The 15,584-nt window shown below is 39.5% G+C and overlaps 1 protein-coding gene across 1 annotated transcript in view; it reads right to left on the reverse strand.

Annotated features, from left to right (window-relative positions):
* Positions 1-6,041: 6,041 nt before the first annotated feature.
* Positions 6,042-15,584, reverse strand: part of IRS1 (insulin receptor substrate 1) — a 58,047-nt gene continuing 48,504 nt past the window's right edge. The window contains exon 2 of the mRNA XM_012642595.1: positions 6,042-7,219. The gene's annotated coding sequence lies outside the window, so the exon portion shown is untranslated. The remainder of the gene's footprint in view (positions 7,220-15,584) is intronic.

Below are 15,584 nucleotides of genomic sequence, written 5' to 3' on the forward strand. Positions count from 1 at the left end.
CATAGTTTTCCAAGGCCCTTGTTAAAATCTATATTCTTATAAGCCTTTTAGAAAACTGATATAGGTGGGCTACAATCTAAGCTTTGAGAAGCACTAAGATCCTGGAGAGAGGAGTGTGTGTGTGTGTGTGTGTGTGTGTGTGTGTGTGTGTGTGTGTATTGGGGAACCAATTTGTTATTAACATAGTTTTCCAAGGCCCTTGTTAAAATCTATATTCTTATAAGCCTTTTAGAAAACTGATATAGGTGGGCTACAATCTAAGCTTTGAGAAGCACTGAGTATCTATCAGATTTCTGTACTGTGGAGGAGTTTCGACCATTCATTGAGTTCAGGTGAAGACTCATTCTCCGATTTAGAAGACACTCTGGCATCCACCTCCCCATTTCTCCTGTTGTCGATCTTGGTCATCTTTCTAATCATCAGTATCCCTCACAGAGCATATTAGAAGTTCTGATTTAAAAGATTTTACAGGCGGTAATAGGTAAAACTTGATGCCTAAACACACAGCTGTTTGGATTTCACGTGGCTTTCGCATTTAACCTACTGTCCTTGTGTGTTCCTACAATAAAGTCAGATATTTCTACGCTATTGCTGAAAAGAGATCAACTCAGGAAAATAATAAGGACCCAGAAAATAACTTTTGACCCAAATTATCTAAGCAAGACCCAGAGACAAAAAATGAAACAAATGGAACTAGGCCCTGTTACCTTGTGGGGTGAAAGTTATCAGGTGACCAGAGTTTTGCTTTCAGGTTCATGGGAGATCATGTCAGTTCAGTGAATTTGTAACAGAAGGCAGCCAGAGTAATAGTGTTTCAAATGTACAGATCTTTTTCTTTTTTTTTAAGTACTTGGAAACCAGAGACTTGCAGTGGTGTCAGTGGGAATATAAACTTTGCCATCAAGCAAAGTTTGATGCTTTGTGAAAGGACGCTCCACCCCTCAGTAGCCTGTGATCACAGACACATCCCTTGCCTATTTCTGGGTTGTTGTATAATTGATGGAAATCCTAGTGGCTAACTTAGAATGAATGCAGAATAAATGTTGCCATTGTTTATAATAGATTCAGTGAAGTAATTGCAAATTCTCCTAGGCTATTAATTCTCAAAGGCCTTTTATTGACAACATTTTACTTGCTATAGTTTCTGTATATGTGTAAAGGTAATAAGACAATTATACTATAATTTGCACCATTAATTCATTCCAACTATACGTCCCTCAGATTGATACTAATTAGGGATGTATACATGTAATTTCAGTAGGGACTAGAGTGATGTTTGCTTTGCAATACCACTGGGAGGGAAAAAACTCAAGTGTTTATTTTTTAAGTATAAGTGGAGGAGGCTAATATAAAGTGAAGATCAAATAATGGCTTCAATCATTTATTACATCATGTTGTGTGCTGCTTCCTTATAACAATGAAAACAACATTTATGCTGCCAGGGAGAAGGAAGAGCCCTCTAGCCCTGTGTACCAAGTAAAGGTTGAAAAGTCAGTTTTTATACCCTCAGTGGAACATCATGATCCTAAAAACTTTTTTTTCAGTTAAATTAAAAAATTAATCTTGAATCTGTTTCGAAAATGTCCAACAATTTGAGTTTGCTGTAACAACACAGGACACATCCATCATCTACTTTAAGCTGTTTAAGCAAGAAAGCTTAAAGAAGGGCAGGGGAGGGCTTGGCTGCTTCTATATTGGCAACCAGGTTTATTGTTTTCGAAAACTGCAGATGTTACTAGGATTCTAGTGGTAAAATGATCCAAAAAGCTCCACTGGTACAGAAATCAGGGTTTCCTAAACTTGCCAACCAGAAGAGTCACCCGCTTAAAAATACCCATCCTAGACCACTCTAGGGGATTGGGATTTCTAATAAGCAGCTCTAGCAATCAGACAAGTTGGGGCAACACTTCCCAGCAGTGGTTCTCAGCCCCGATCCTTGCTAGAATCTCCTGGGAAGTGTAAAAGGTGGCAGCAGCACCACCACCACCAACTGATGCCCAGGCCCCACCTCAGGCCAATTAAATCAGCATCTCCTGAGTTGGCCTGGCCATTGGTGTGCTTTTAAAGCTGCCCAGATGATGCCGATGTGTAACCAGGGCTGAGCAATACCACTGCTTCACCTGACACTCAGTGTCATCAGCAGAGCAGGATTTGCAGCACTGGCCTCATCTGGGAGCTGGTTACAAATGCAGGGTCTCAGGCCTGGCCTCCAGCCCAGAATGGCAACCTGCATTTGCACGCTGAAGGCTGACAAGGCTGTTCTAGTGCATATTCAAGGAATACAAATCTTTCCACCAAAAGGATGGATTTTTACTCACCTCTCCCTCTTCCCTTTGCACCACCATTGGCAAAAGCCGCTTAAAATCTTGACAGAGATCTTTTTCTTTATACACTTTGTCATTGAAAGTCACCTGAAGAGGGATAGGCAGAGGCAAACCTATCTGTTCCAAAATCATTTCTCAAAGTATGTTAAGCAGCGTACACTGCTCTTACCCAATCAAATGCCCCAGCAGACTTTAATTGACAGTTTCTGTTTCATGTTCCATAATCAAAGACATTAAGGATCACTAGCATTCACATCCGTGAATTCATTTAGACAGTTTTCTTTAATTAAGGATGAAGACACTACAGTTCTAAGTACCAGACAGAATCAGGAAAAAAAAATTGAAAATAAGCATAACACTATAAAGAAAACTTGGAAAAGTGAAACACTTCCAAATAAAAAATATATACCTTGCCTGGTACCCATTACATATATACATAATACATGTTATACACATTTATACAATAAATGTTTTGGTAGCAATACAGACCATGCATTGGTCTTTTTGTACACAGATGAAGTAGCACCGTAAGCAGCACCACCATCTTAAGATGATAAAACAAACTGCACATACAGTAAATGAAAATATATATGTATTTAATTTGGCCCACCCTGTAGCCAAGAGGTGTAAGGAAAGTACTGAAAAATTGTTCCGGGAACTACGTTCTTAAGCCAATGGCAAAGGTCTAAAAAGTAAAACAAAACAAAACAAAAACAAAAACCAGCACTAAAGATGTCTATGCAAGTAGAGACAGGTTTTTCTGTTTACTGAATTTGTCCTATCATATGGTATATTGGTTAACACTGGAAAAATTAACACCATAAGCAAAGAGATTTAAAGGTGAATGGCAAAAGTCTAAAACACTAGATGTCTTGGCGTGTACATCAAAAATGCCAAGTCAACAAACTAGGCAAGGAAGATAACTCTCCATCTAAGTCATATATTTTCTAATATTTGCTAATTGTAAGCTCTTTATTAATGATAAATTCCTTAAGAGTAGGGATGAACACCTCCAATATCATTCTATCTCCTCCTGCACCCAATTTGATGTTCCGGTTACAAGCAGTGAGAGATACCCAACAGGATATCTGACCCACACATCCTCTACCCACACATAGTTGACTGACTTACAGAGCTATGGAAGGAGCTCAAAGATCTTCCCTGGCTTGAACTTAGAAATGACCAAAGGCATCAGTGTTCACCCTTGATGTTCCACTGACTATAAGAAGGCTACTTTTGCTCTCCGTAACTGAACTCACAGGCTAGAGGTCTTTCTCTTGGCAAGGTCTTGGCAAGGTCGTATTTCCTCATGTCCCCAGAAGAGCGTGTTTCTTCCTCTCAAGTTTCCCAGCAGCCCATAGATACGAATACAGCATTACCTCTAACTAACATTCGTGGCACCTCAGGAACATTAACCCCCCTGTCGACACTGCAAAGAAGCGATTTCATATTTGGCTTCCACCCATTCCTCTTCCCATGCCTCCCAAAGGTCCCGTCTCTCCCCAGTCAAGGTCTTACTTCCCAGTGTCTGGTTTCAGGGCCTCTTTGTGCAATGGACTGACCTACAGAGTTCTGCCAAAGCAGCCTGAGACCCAGGACAGGATCCCAGTCACCAGCAGAGCTCTTCATATCAATACTATTTCTCATGGCTCTTGTTGTCTGTGGATGATGGGCTCCCTTCCCTCCTTTTCTAACCACCTGCAGTAATAACTAAGCTTTCCAACTACATGGTATATTGCATTCGGGATGCAAGATTGAATAAAACAGGGCTTTAGTATTATAAAATACTGTTTCTAATAGTACAGTAGAATTGTTTCTTAATAGTTTAAATATCTCAAATTTAAAAGACAGCTAGAAGACAAAAGCCAGAGAAGAAAAGGTTAAAAATCTCTCCTTCTGGCTAGATGATTTTTTTAATAGATCCATTTTTGCAGTCACTAGATTAGTCAAGAGAGTCCCTGACCTTTGAAAGTTAGTGAGAAATAGCCGCAGATGTAACATCAGTACTGATTTGTCATTATTGACTCAGGTGGTTGATCATTAATGGATTCTCCTCACTTCTAGGAGGTTCTAGGGCCTTTCTTTTGCCCAGAATGAAGATATCATCAAAGCCATGGAACATATTTGTCTTTTTCACAAAGGAGAATGTTAAAACTCTGCCTAAGTCTCTAAGAAAGAACGCTGTGAGAGGTTGTTCTCATGAAGAAAAACCCACTAACTTCTCGATTAACCAGAGGCCACTAGAAACACCATTAATGGAGGCCCTTGGCTGGCCTACAAATACTTTGAAATGGATAAAAGCCAACTCTCCTCAATAGGAACCTAACACAAGGACTTAGCAGCTGATGTTGCTCAAAGTAAACCCTTCATGTAGCCAGAGCATGAGTTTTTGGCTTGAGTACCAGCAACTTCCAGTTTTAAATCAGTTAAGTTTGATACCACCATCAAACCCAGCTCAGGTATCACCAGAAGCAGCTTAAATAAGAATTTCTACCTTTATGTTATTTTACTCAAAAAAAAAAAAAAAAAAAGTCAGAGAAATAGAAACCAAGAGATGGATTTTCCAGTCTGTTCATTTCTGTTCTCATCCAAATTATGTAAATCATTCCACATGCAGAGGTATGTCAGTAATATATATTAAAAGTTTAGGTTCCTTGAGAAATAGTAACCAGCTTTACAGGAAAATGGTTGGGACTGACTTTGTTCATTGATTTTTCTTTATTTAAGTCCTCAATGCAAGAGAACAGGGCAGCTCGCTTTCCTCTTCCACTAGCAAGAGTATGAATCAGAATACTTGAAAAATGAAAAGTTAGTTTGACCAAGAAAGCCTTTTTTTTTTTTTTACAAAAGAGTAAAAAACAACTTTCATATCAGATTTTCAAAATTGGTAGTGTTCTCTACTAATAGGAAATGATGTAATTCAGCAAGTTCCTTGGAAACAATGGATTCTTATGACTACAGACCTATTTATCTTGGAAATTGATGAGCATGCAAATGATTAAAATCTGCAACAATGAACATTGTACAACAGTCTGGGAGGTACATGCCATCCGGTTGAATTAACAGTAACACGGGCCTCAGCAGTGTGAGGGGTTCCATTAATCTCCACTCCCCTTTGAGTAGAGCAAGGGTCCCCAACCAACTGATCAGGGGGCAGCAGCCACTGCAATGCCCTCCAACGCTGGCCCTTTCCTTGTCAACCCACCCCCACCCAGGGGGATCAGCCCTTCAGAGAAAAAAGATGTTGCTCCTCCCAACAGCAGGGCTGGGAATCCCTGACACAGAGTTTACGCTGACTAGGAGGGAGCCTGATATTTGCATCAATTCACTTAACCTTTAGGAAGTTTCCTGGTAAAAAGATTAGAAATTCTGTCGGCAATATCTTCAAGGGCATTTCATTGCCATCTCTTTTTCACAAGGAAAAATTTCAAGATGTGTACACTTTCCAAACAAGAAAAGGATTAACATCTTCACTGCTGGCTAGATGTTTCAATCGCAGGTCGTTATGCTTTTGTGTGCTCTCTGTACACGGTGTTTCATTAGCTAATCACTAACAGGCCAGCACCCATCAAGGCAAAGAGGCCAACGCATTCAGTTAAATAATGTAACACTGGAAGTTCTCAGAAAACAAGAGATAAGGGTCTTAAGGAAACGTGACGTGTAGCCCTGGTCATGATTTAAAAAAAAAACAAAAAACAAAAACAAAACAAAAAAAACACACTTTCTGGAATTTTAATGTTTGGTTAGCAAGCACTCACTTGTCTATCTTTCTCAAGACAATGCAGGAAATGAAATAGCATAATGTGTGCACAGAAAAAAATGGTGGGAATAGAGCAGGAAGCTTACAGAAGTGGAGGGGAGGGGAGAGAAGAAAAGATCAACAGTATCTAGTTTATTATGAACAGAAAGACATTTCCAGAATTTACAAACACCCACATTGTTCATTCCAAAGAGAGCTTTTGATTTGAAGGAATCACCCATGTCTCCTTCTCTTTACAGTATTTACAATGGAAGACTTTGATTTCCTTTTCTTGTAATTTTGCTTCCATTCCATTGCCAATGTTAAGCTGACAGTTGAAAACACCCAGCAGAATACACCCTTCTTCAGTTTAATTAACGTGGCCTATTGTCTTACAGGAAAAATACAAAATTAAGATTAATTCTATAAGGAACTCAGCTCAATATCAGGTTTATATTACAAGAGATAGTATCAGCAAATATAACTATACAATTGAGAACCATCTATGGCACTATGATTCTTATTATATTATTTTTCTGAGTTACAATCTTAAAACAAGGATCATACCCTAATTCTACTCTTTTTAGCCTTGTTTTAAGCATTTGCTCCATTCTTTACAACAGAACATTCTATACCTCAGTCCCACATCCAAAAAAAAGATGTGCTGTAAGAAAAGTTACATTTTCATTAAAAAATTACACATATAAATCAAAACCTATGTTAAATATTTAATACTCTCTCCACCCAACGTGAACAATCTTTTATGAAATAATTTACAATGATGCTTTGTCATACACAGTTTCAGCAGCAGATGAAATGTATCTTGCAGATGCAATGAGAGTAAACCCATTCTCTCGTGGCATGGTGGTGGGCACATCAGCTCACTGTGGCCAGCTAAGTCCTTACGGTTGAAGATGAAGTTTATGCAGACTCATTGTTCTGGTATCACAGTGCTTTTTTGCTTGGCACAATATAGAACGTGCAGTTCAGTCAACAAACTCCTGAGGCTTGTATAAAGTAAACAAACTGAAATGGATGCATCGTACCATCTACTGAGGAGAAAGGCATGAGGTCCTAGTTGTGAATCATGAAATACTTAGAGTCTGGGTACCCATGAGTTAGAGGAGGATTTGCTGAGGTCATTTAGGTCTTCATTCTGAAAAGGAAAATGAAAGAATTCATCACCACAGGCATGTCAAAACTCACCATCACTATTTTAGAACTCTTCTTTTAAAGAACCCTTCTTTTTAAAGTGTCAGATGAACTAAAGTTACAGGCACAAACAGTACTGTGAACCTACACAAAAATCAACAGACCGTATTTAACTTTTCATTTCTTTCCAAATGCAAGAGTCTAAAGCAATCAGAAACTAAAAGTAGTCAATATTCAATCAGTAAACAAATCAACACGATGTAGACCTTTCAGAGGTTTAGCGATGCAAAAATACAAAATTCTTTGGTGTTATGATTGAAACAAAAAAATACTTTATGGTTATTGTGTAAAATAACTATGAAATACAATGACTAGGTTGCGGTCAGTCTATGTTCAACCTTTCTTTGGTTAAAAGTCAACTACAGATTTTAGAATTTGGAGTTGCAGAGTTTAATGTTACAAAACCTAAAATCAATTTTTAATGTGACATTGTTTGACATGAGCATTTTAGATGCAAAAGGAGACCCAAGCAAAACAGATCTAGTTAATCATTAAATAAGAAAAAAGAGGGATTCAGATTTAGGCCTAACAGAAATACGGTGTTTGGGCGGAAGCACGGTATTTCTTCCATGCAACGCAAGAAGGCAAAGCTCAAAGGGGCATTATCTGCAATTCCCCTTCGGAGGGAAGACCCTTTTTAACCTCATAAAGCATCTTTTACTCTCAAGAATTACACTAGATAGTCCTTCAGAGGTCCATATTTTTCATGCATTCACAACGTAGCTATAAATATCAATACTTATAGAGTGCCCTGAAGAGTATTCAGCACAGAGTAGATAATCAATATATACTTGCTGAATGAGTAAACAGTTGTATCAAGTACTATGGAAGGTATGAAGTTGAATTCTGCCACAAGCCCTGCCTTTTAGAAATTCCAGAAAGGAAGGCAAGCTATGTTCATAAATAAATAAAATGCAAAGTAGATATCAGTAAATTTGTTGATAGACACATAGGGGAGGAAAAAAGCTCTAGACACATGGAGGAGGGAGAGAATATTTCCAGCCAGGAGTATAAGGGAAGCACCTTGCTGACACATTTGGCTTGGTTTGGAAGAAAAGGAACACAATTTGGGGATATAGAAGCAGGGCTGTGTCTACGTTGCTTCAGTGTTGTGTCTCCAGAACATAGCACAAGGCATGCCACATAGCAGGTGCTCAATAAATAGGAGATGGATGAAGGACAGAGAAGAAGACACTTCCCAGGGAGGGCACATGGCAGAACGAGACCCGGTGGGGAAAGGTGGTGCCAGGAGCAGGCTAAGTGAAGTACGTGGCTTCACCGGCCCGCAGGTATCGGAGGAGCGGTAGAAGGAGTTAAGTCTGCAAGTGCAGGCTGAGGTAGAGGGTGAAGAACGTTGAATGACAAGCCAGCAGGAAGGTCTTCATCCCATTGCAGGGACAACAAGGGCATGCTTTGTGATACGATCGAGATGCAGCAGTAAAAATCCCTATCAGCCACAAGGACAGCGACGACGTCTACAATTCACGCAGCGTAAGTGCTGACCAGTCACTTTCTCGCTCGCTCTCCTCTTGAAGGGAATGGCGGTGGCCGGGATCAGCCATCGTTCCCCACGTACGGAATGGCTTTCAGGTAAGTTGAAGTTTCCAAGTAAGGACTCTTGGTTTAGGAGGAGATTTTTGTTTATTTTAAAATGTTAACTCCACCTCTAAAAGACAGGTTAAACAGACTATTTTTTAACTCGCTAATAAAGACTTGGCGTGGAGACACTAATGTAAAAACAAACAAAAGAAGAAGCATTCCAGGCTTATCCTTGTAATTGCCAGAGAAACAGGATTCACTTCGTGGGGTCTCTACAAGCGAGAGGAAAGCCCGTCCTTTCAGAGGCCCCGTGGTGTGCTGGGAACTTCTCCAGATCTCTTATTTACAGGCGAGTTTCTCCTAAACTCACACTGGAATGTTCCTACCAGAATGGCTCCATACAGCTTCACACAGCTTCATGGCTCTGGGCCTAAAGTTAGGCAGGAAGGCCATACTTTATTAAAGGACTGACAAAGAAACTGCTGAATATATTAATAAAACGGGAAAAGCAAAGAACACACGACATGTTTGTCATGTCATATCTGGCTCTTCTCTGGAAGGGATGAATGAACAGCCTAGCATAGGAACAAACTGTACCCAGTTTTATCATCACACGAGCCAACCTGCACGGACGGGTTGGGGCAGAGAGGGACTGGGGTCCTCGTTAGGGGGAAAAATGTGGCTTCACTGCATCCTGAAATCTATTGCTTTTGGCCACTCGGCAACCATCCCTGTCACTGTCCCCAAGTACATTCAAAGAGCAGGAAATAAAAGGACGTATCAGTTCCATCATATATCTTCCTTCCAAAGTCTTAGCATACTACTTTTCGAAACCCTTAGTAATATAAAAAAAAAAAAAAAATCCTGATCAATGCTTACACCAGCCAGCCACAAATGCTACCTGTTGGTGTCATCGACTTAGGAATCTATGAAAAAGTGACAGCAAGTGGTAAAGTGTGAGGCAATGTTGACTTGGGGGCCGGGTGGGAACAGAACTGGAAGGCTACCCACAGACAACAGAGGGCAGGAAAAGGTCAAAGGGAAGGTCTGAAGTTCACACCTGTTTGACTTTGCACAGGGTGTGTGTGCACATAAAGTTTATCTACCATGTAATGACATGGACATCCTTTGGTGAGAACTGCCCTTCACAGGCCACCTTGGGGGCTGCATACTTATTCCAATCATGCAGCCATTGTTGGAAGCATTTTTGGAATGCCTGCTCAAGTTCCCTTTTCTTTTTTTTGCAACTGCCTCCTCAGCCTTGGGCATATTCCTTTGAATGGTCTCTATAGCAGCCGGTCTTAGCCCTTTGAGGGCACGTTTGATCTTTGGAGACAGCCAAAAAGCTTTGAGAGCCAAATATGGTGAATAATGGGACTGATTAAGCTGGGTAATGGTTCCCAGCGAGGTATTATCTAAAGCCAAAGAGCTCCAAAACTGAAGTTCCGAAAGCATAGTTGTTCACAACAGTTGCTCTGATGAGTTTGTAGGAAAGGAAGTCTCAGAATTTTATAGACAGACATCGGCATATGCTTTATGAGACTAAAGTTCATCTGCCCATATCCCCACCTCTACATGTTTGCAAACAAGAAAGGTGGAGCTTGAATAAAGCAACTGGCTTGCAGAAGGCAAACAGGTATATACGTATATTTGTGTAACTTAGGAATATGTTTAAAAAAGAAAAAAAGCAGTGCCTTGTAGTCATTCAATCCAATAAACATCTGTTGAGTGACAAATACAAATGCAATGATAAAGACTGGAATAAGCACCGAAAAAGACATAGGCATATATAAATTTAAAGCACTTTATATCTACAACTTCAATAGACTGATGCCAACCACATGTAGCAAATATTACTACAGTGTTTTACAAATACAAAAACTCACTTGTAACAGGCATACACTGGAAATAAAAAGGCAGAACATTTCCTTAAGAGAAGATACTGTGCAAATACCGTGTGGTGATATTCCTAGGTACATTCTCTCTAGTTACATCATTGGGGGATAACTTCTGAACCCAGAAATATGATGCACCTGTCATGAGATTTAGTAGCAGGAAATTACATTTTGACAAAATTTCATTACCACATCAGTGACTACTGTACCCTTTTGTGTATATCTTCTTGTAAGAGAAAACCTACCTAATCCTGTTGCCAGTAATGAAAAATGTGATTTTTACAGCATTATCAAATAAGTAAACACTTGAGCAATGCCACTTGAAACCTATGGATTATTGCATTATTGCATCCAGTAGGAATTTACATCTTCTGGACTCTACCCACTTAAACTATGCCGACTCTAGCTGAAAAACAAATAAGGCTTTTGCTTCCTTTCACACTGTCTCAGCCTATTGCTCAGTTTTGAGCATGAAAGCAGCTGAGAACAGCACAGGTTACGATATAAGTGTGATGAAAGGATCTATACCCTTTCAGCAGTGCATTTTTGGTTAAAACCATTGACAAGTGTTTTTATCTTGTATTTACATGTTTTGAAAGTTCTTGCCAATTTGTTGAGTCAAGTGAAACACAGTAATGAAAATCTGATTAGGGCAATACTAGCAGTTTCTACTTTCACTATGGAAATAGGAATAATATAACTTGTTTGGCTACTGTCATATACTAAAATGTAGCCAGAAAGTAACACTTCTTCATCCAATTGTACTTTAAAAAAGGACTGTAGTGATAAAATTTTCTTCAATGGAGACCACTGTTTAAAGTCTTATATTGTAGACTCAGCTAGAAAAATTCATATATGCAAAATTCCTCCACTTAATGTATCAAAACAGCCTATTTCTCTTTCAGTTAACATAGACAGCTGTAATTTAAAGAAAAAAACCTCAATTATAATACATAAAATGTATAAAATACAGGAAAATGTAAAGAAGGAATAAACATTATTTGTAATTTCCATCACCCCAAAAAAAGCCACTATTCAGCTGTGGCTCTAATTTCACTATTTACTTACAGAATTTGAGATAATTTTCCTTTCTAAGTAGGAGAGGAAAATAATGTTTTAATCATACTTAGATCCTTCCCATTCTTAAAAATCTATGATGAGAAAATATTTGAAATGTTAACCAATTTTTTAAACCTTCCCGGTATTCTATCCATTTCTTATCCTCCCAATTCATTGTATGTGGGGAGAACATGACAGTTTGAAAGTAGAAAAAGCCTCCAGCTTCCTGGCTTTGGTTTCCAAAAGCCTAAGTCCTTAAGGGAATGGCACAGGCAAAAGATTTGGAAGAATCAGAAGAGAAGAAGTCTTCTTCTCAGGGAAGAAAAATATTAACTTCATGAGAGCACAGAGGTTGGTGGGTAGCTCTGTACCTTGCAAGATGCAGACGACAATGCCTGTGACATATTCCTCTTTCTTCCCAGGTCTGCTGATTTCTCATTTCACACAATCATCTTCAGTTGTGTACCATTCTACCGCAATTCATTTCTTCAGCTACCTCAAGGATGCTGATGCAATTAATTCATAGTATTACTGATTTAAAGTAGATCTTGTCTTCTAGAATGTATACATATTAATAAAGAACCTTATAAAACACTGCAAAAGTATTTTTTTGTTTTTTTAGCATACTTGAATCTGGCAAATGAGCCCAGTAAATTAAAAAAAAAAAAAATCATGAATCTCAAATACCTTCCTAGTTCTGATAGTGGATGGGTGTTCCTCATCTTAACATTCACACTATAAAACCTCAGATGAGTAAATGTGCTGCTGATCTGTGTGATCAGACTGTGAAACCCTTACTGAAGGAATTTCCTGGCTTAGGTTCTGGGCTCTACTATCTGAGTGAGATGGTAGCATCAAGGGAGGAAAGTTGTATGCTCCTATTGGCTATGGTCACCACCCACATACAAGGAAAACCTAAATCCAGAGAGCTTCAAAAGTTTGCGACATGGGAAAGTCTCTGCTCTTTATAAGGTGTAGCTGCAAAGCGTGGGGGCATCGTGAAGCTTTGGAAAAGGATGAAACTGAATGGCGAAAAAGCATTCTCAGTTTTAAAGCCTTCGGACCATAATCGTACACACACACACACACACACACACACACACATGTACACGTAGACACAGACACACACACACACACACACACACACGTACACGCACAATCAAATGAGAATTAAGCTAAAGTTAGAGGAAAGACCAAGATGTTTGCTACTTGATGTTGAAAGGAGAAAGTCATTTTAGCTAAAGAAAGGAAACCAACTTCTTTTAAAACGGGCCAGGATCGAGCTGGAAAGACTTGGTTTTGTGGTCTTAAATGGCAAAGGGTAGCTGACCGGCTTTAACGGAGCTGCTTAAATAGCACTTTTGCCTGGTGCGAGTCACATGGGACAGGGCTGGTGAAAATAACAAGGTTGCTGGCCAGACCTTCTAGTGCACAGGGTTGCCAAGGAAGAAAATTCAGGGAGAGTTGCCAGCATGTGAGAGGCCATCTCGCTCCAGTTCCCCTTTTGTCCCAGTGAAAGACCTTCTGGCAGGGCTGGTGACTTCAGGAGACCACCAAGGAAGAAAGGCACACGTATTATGAAAAGGCAAGAAGGAGGAGAGGCGGCCATGAAGCCTGTCAGCTCCCACTGTGGCCTCCCAGGCTGAATTCTGTCAAACACTGTGGATTTCTCCTTGCCCAGCTACAAAAGGCAGACGGAGGTTCTGGAAACTTTTCAAGATGGTGAGGGAGTGATGGAGAAGGTAGACTAAAACAAACAACAACATGTAGTTCTCAATAGTTATTACAGTCTTCTGTCAATGGCATATTAAGGAAATCTGCATAAATATTCAGAAATCTTTTTAAGCCAAGAATATCCATTTCAGTTATTTCCCATTCTTTTTATGAACAGGGAGCATGCCGAAAAATCAAATGGGTTCAAGACCGCAACAGCTCCCCCTGAAATGTAAATCAACATGTCTCCAGTCTCTCTTCTACCCATATTATAACGAGTCCCATATCCACGACAGCGTCAAGGTAGGAGGACTCAGAAAAAAAAAAATCCCTCTACATTTCAAGTCAGACCACCGGTAATGTGGGGCAGGAAGCTTTAATTTTAACAGAACTCAATCAAAATAAACCTGTTACACACAGACATGAAAGTAACATGATAGACTCTTCCCCACCTGAGTAAGAAAGTCATAAAAATCAGTCTTTCTTCTGCTTGCCTGGGAGCTTTTTCTGCAGCATATTCTCCCTCACACGAACCACATTCCAGAGTTCTGAGGTTTCTTTCGTAATTCCACATCACTTTTGCATTTTGGGTTTTGTTTGCAATAGTCAGAATACAGGTTTTATAGGTCTGGCTTTGCTACAAGCCAGTAGACTGAAATTACAATCACAACTTCATTTACGACATAGTGTATAGATAGTAGAAAGTGCAGGCAATACTGTTTTCGTAATTAGACCAAAGGGAATCAGACAGACCCATTTTCACTGCCTTTGCTTTTTCTGTTAAATGCTAAATAGATTTCTCATTCTTTGCCCTCTCCCTGGAGTCAAATTGCTTCAAGAAAGCAAGTGCCTGATTTTACATTTGAGTAATTGTCTGACTATCCAATTGTTTCTCAATCATCATCACTTTTTCCGTAACAGCGCAGGGTTGGGGACAGAACAAGCATTCATAGTCAGGCCTGGTCTGCACTGGATGGAGGTAAAGATCATTAACACCACTGACATCACTTTTGGCAGCTGGAGAATGGGAAAACCTGTGTTTAATCTATTTCCTACTCACCACAAGATTTAGCCGGAGTCCCCGATAATATGGGTTGTGGTTGACTTTATGGAAGAACTTGGTAATGTAAGAAAAATCTACTGAACTGAGCAAGCATCTTTAAAAGGAACCATGAGGTACGTTGTCAGCTGTGCGGCCCTGATCTTCCCGTAGGTTTTTGTTTTTTGATCATTAAACAGACCTACCAGAGGACAATGCCACTCCCAACAGTTCCTAGCAAGGGCAAGTTCAATAGAAGACTTTCCCTACAACACACATCTAATTAACATCTCCAGGAAGCCATCATCTTAAATCTCCAGCAAAAAAGTTTAATCTTTGTCTTTCTTCTTGCTTTGAGGAAAATATCAAGGGAAAAGTGTTGGGAAGAATTTGATCTGGGATTCTTTGAAGTTAACAATTTTTTTTTATTCGTTAATGGCTTAACGAATGAAAAAAACACTTCCTGTCTACAACCAATTGAAACTGATCATAAATATAAGTATACGGCAGCATATCTTAAATGGATTCAGCCCTTAATTCTCATTTGTTTTACCTTAAGAACTCTTGTTAAGGAAATGCAAGTCATAAAGATTTCTGGGCTATGATAGAGTTTCTTAAAAGTTAATATGAGGGAACATCTACACCATTCATCTTAGAATACAGACCCGGCCACCGGCAGGACCAATGTTAATTAGGTCATGTTAAAGATAAGCTGTAACTGTTGCCTGCAATAAAGTAATAATGCAATAAACATGTGCTTCCTTTGAGTTGTCACGACCTGAGTGATAAGTGAGTAAATCGTATGCAATTTTGAATTCTAAAATATAATTTAGAGAATTCAACCCCAAAAAGGTTATTTTGAGAATGAAGATGTAGCTATATACATGGCTGTCATGCTTTTCAAAGACTGATAATTTTGTTTAACTCAAAACTTATTCCTGAATTAAAATCTAAAATGGGCCGGGCGCGGTGGCTCACGCCTATAATCCTAGCTCTCTGGGAGACCGAGGCGGGCGGATTGTTTGAGCTCAGGAGTTCGAAACCAGCCTGAGCAAGAGCGAGAC

This window comes from Propithecus coquereli, unplaced genomic scaffold (assembly GCF_000956105.1).
Source record: "Propithecus coquereli isolate 6110/MARCELLA unplaced genomic scaffold, Pcoq_1.0 Scaffold18, whole genome shotgun sequence".
In the NCBI taxonomy this organism is placed as follows: Eukaryota; Metazoa; Chordata; class Mammalia; order Primates; family Indriidae; genus Propithecus; species Propithecus coquereli.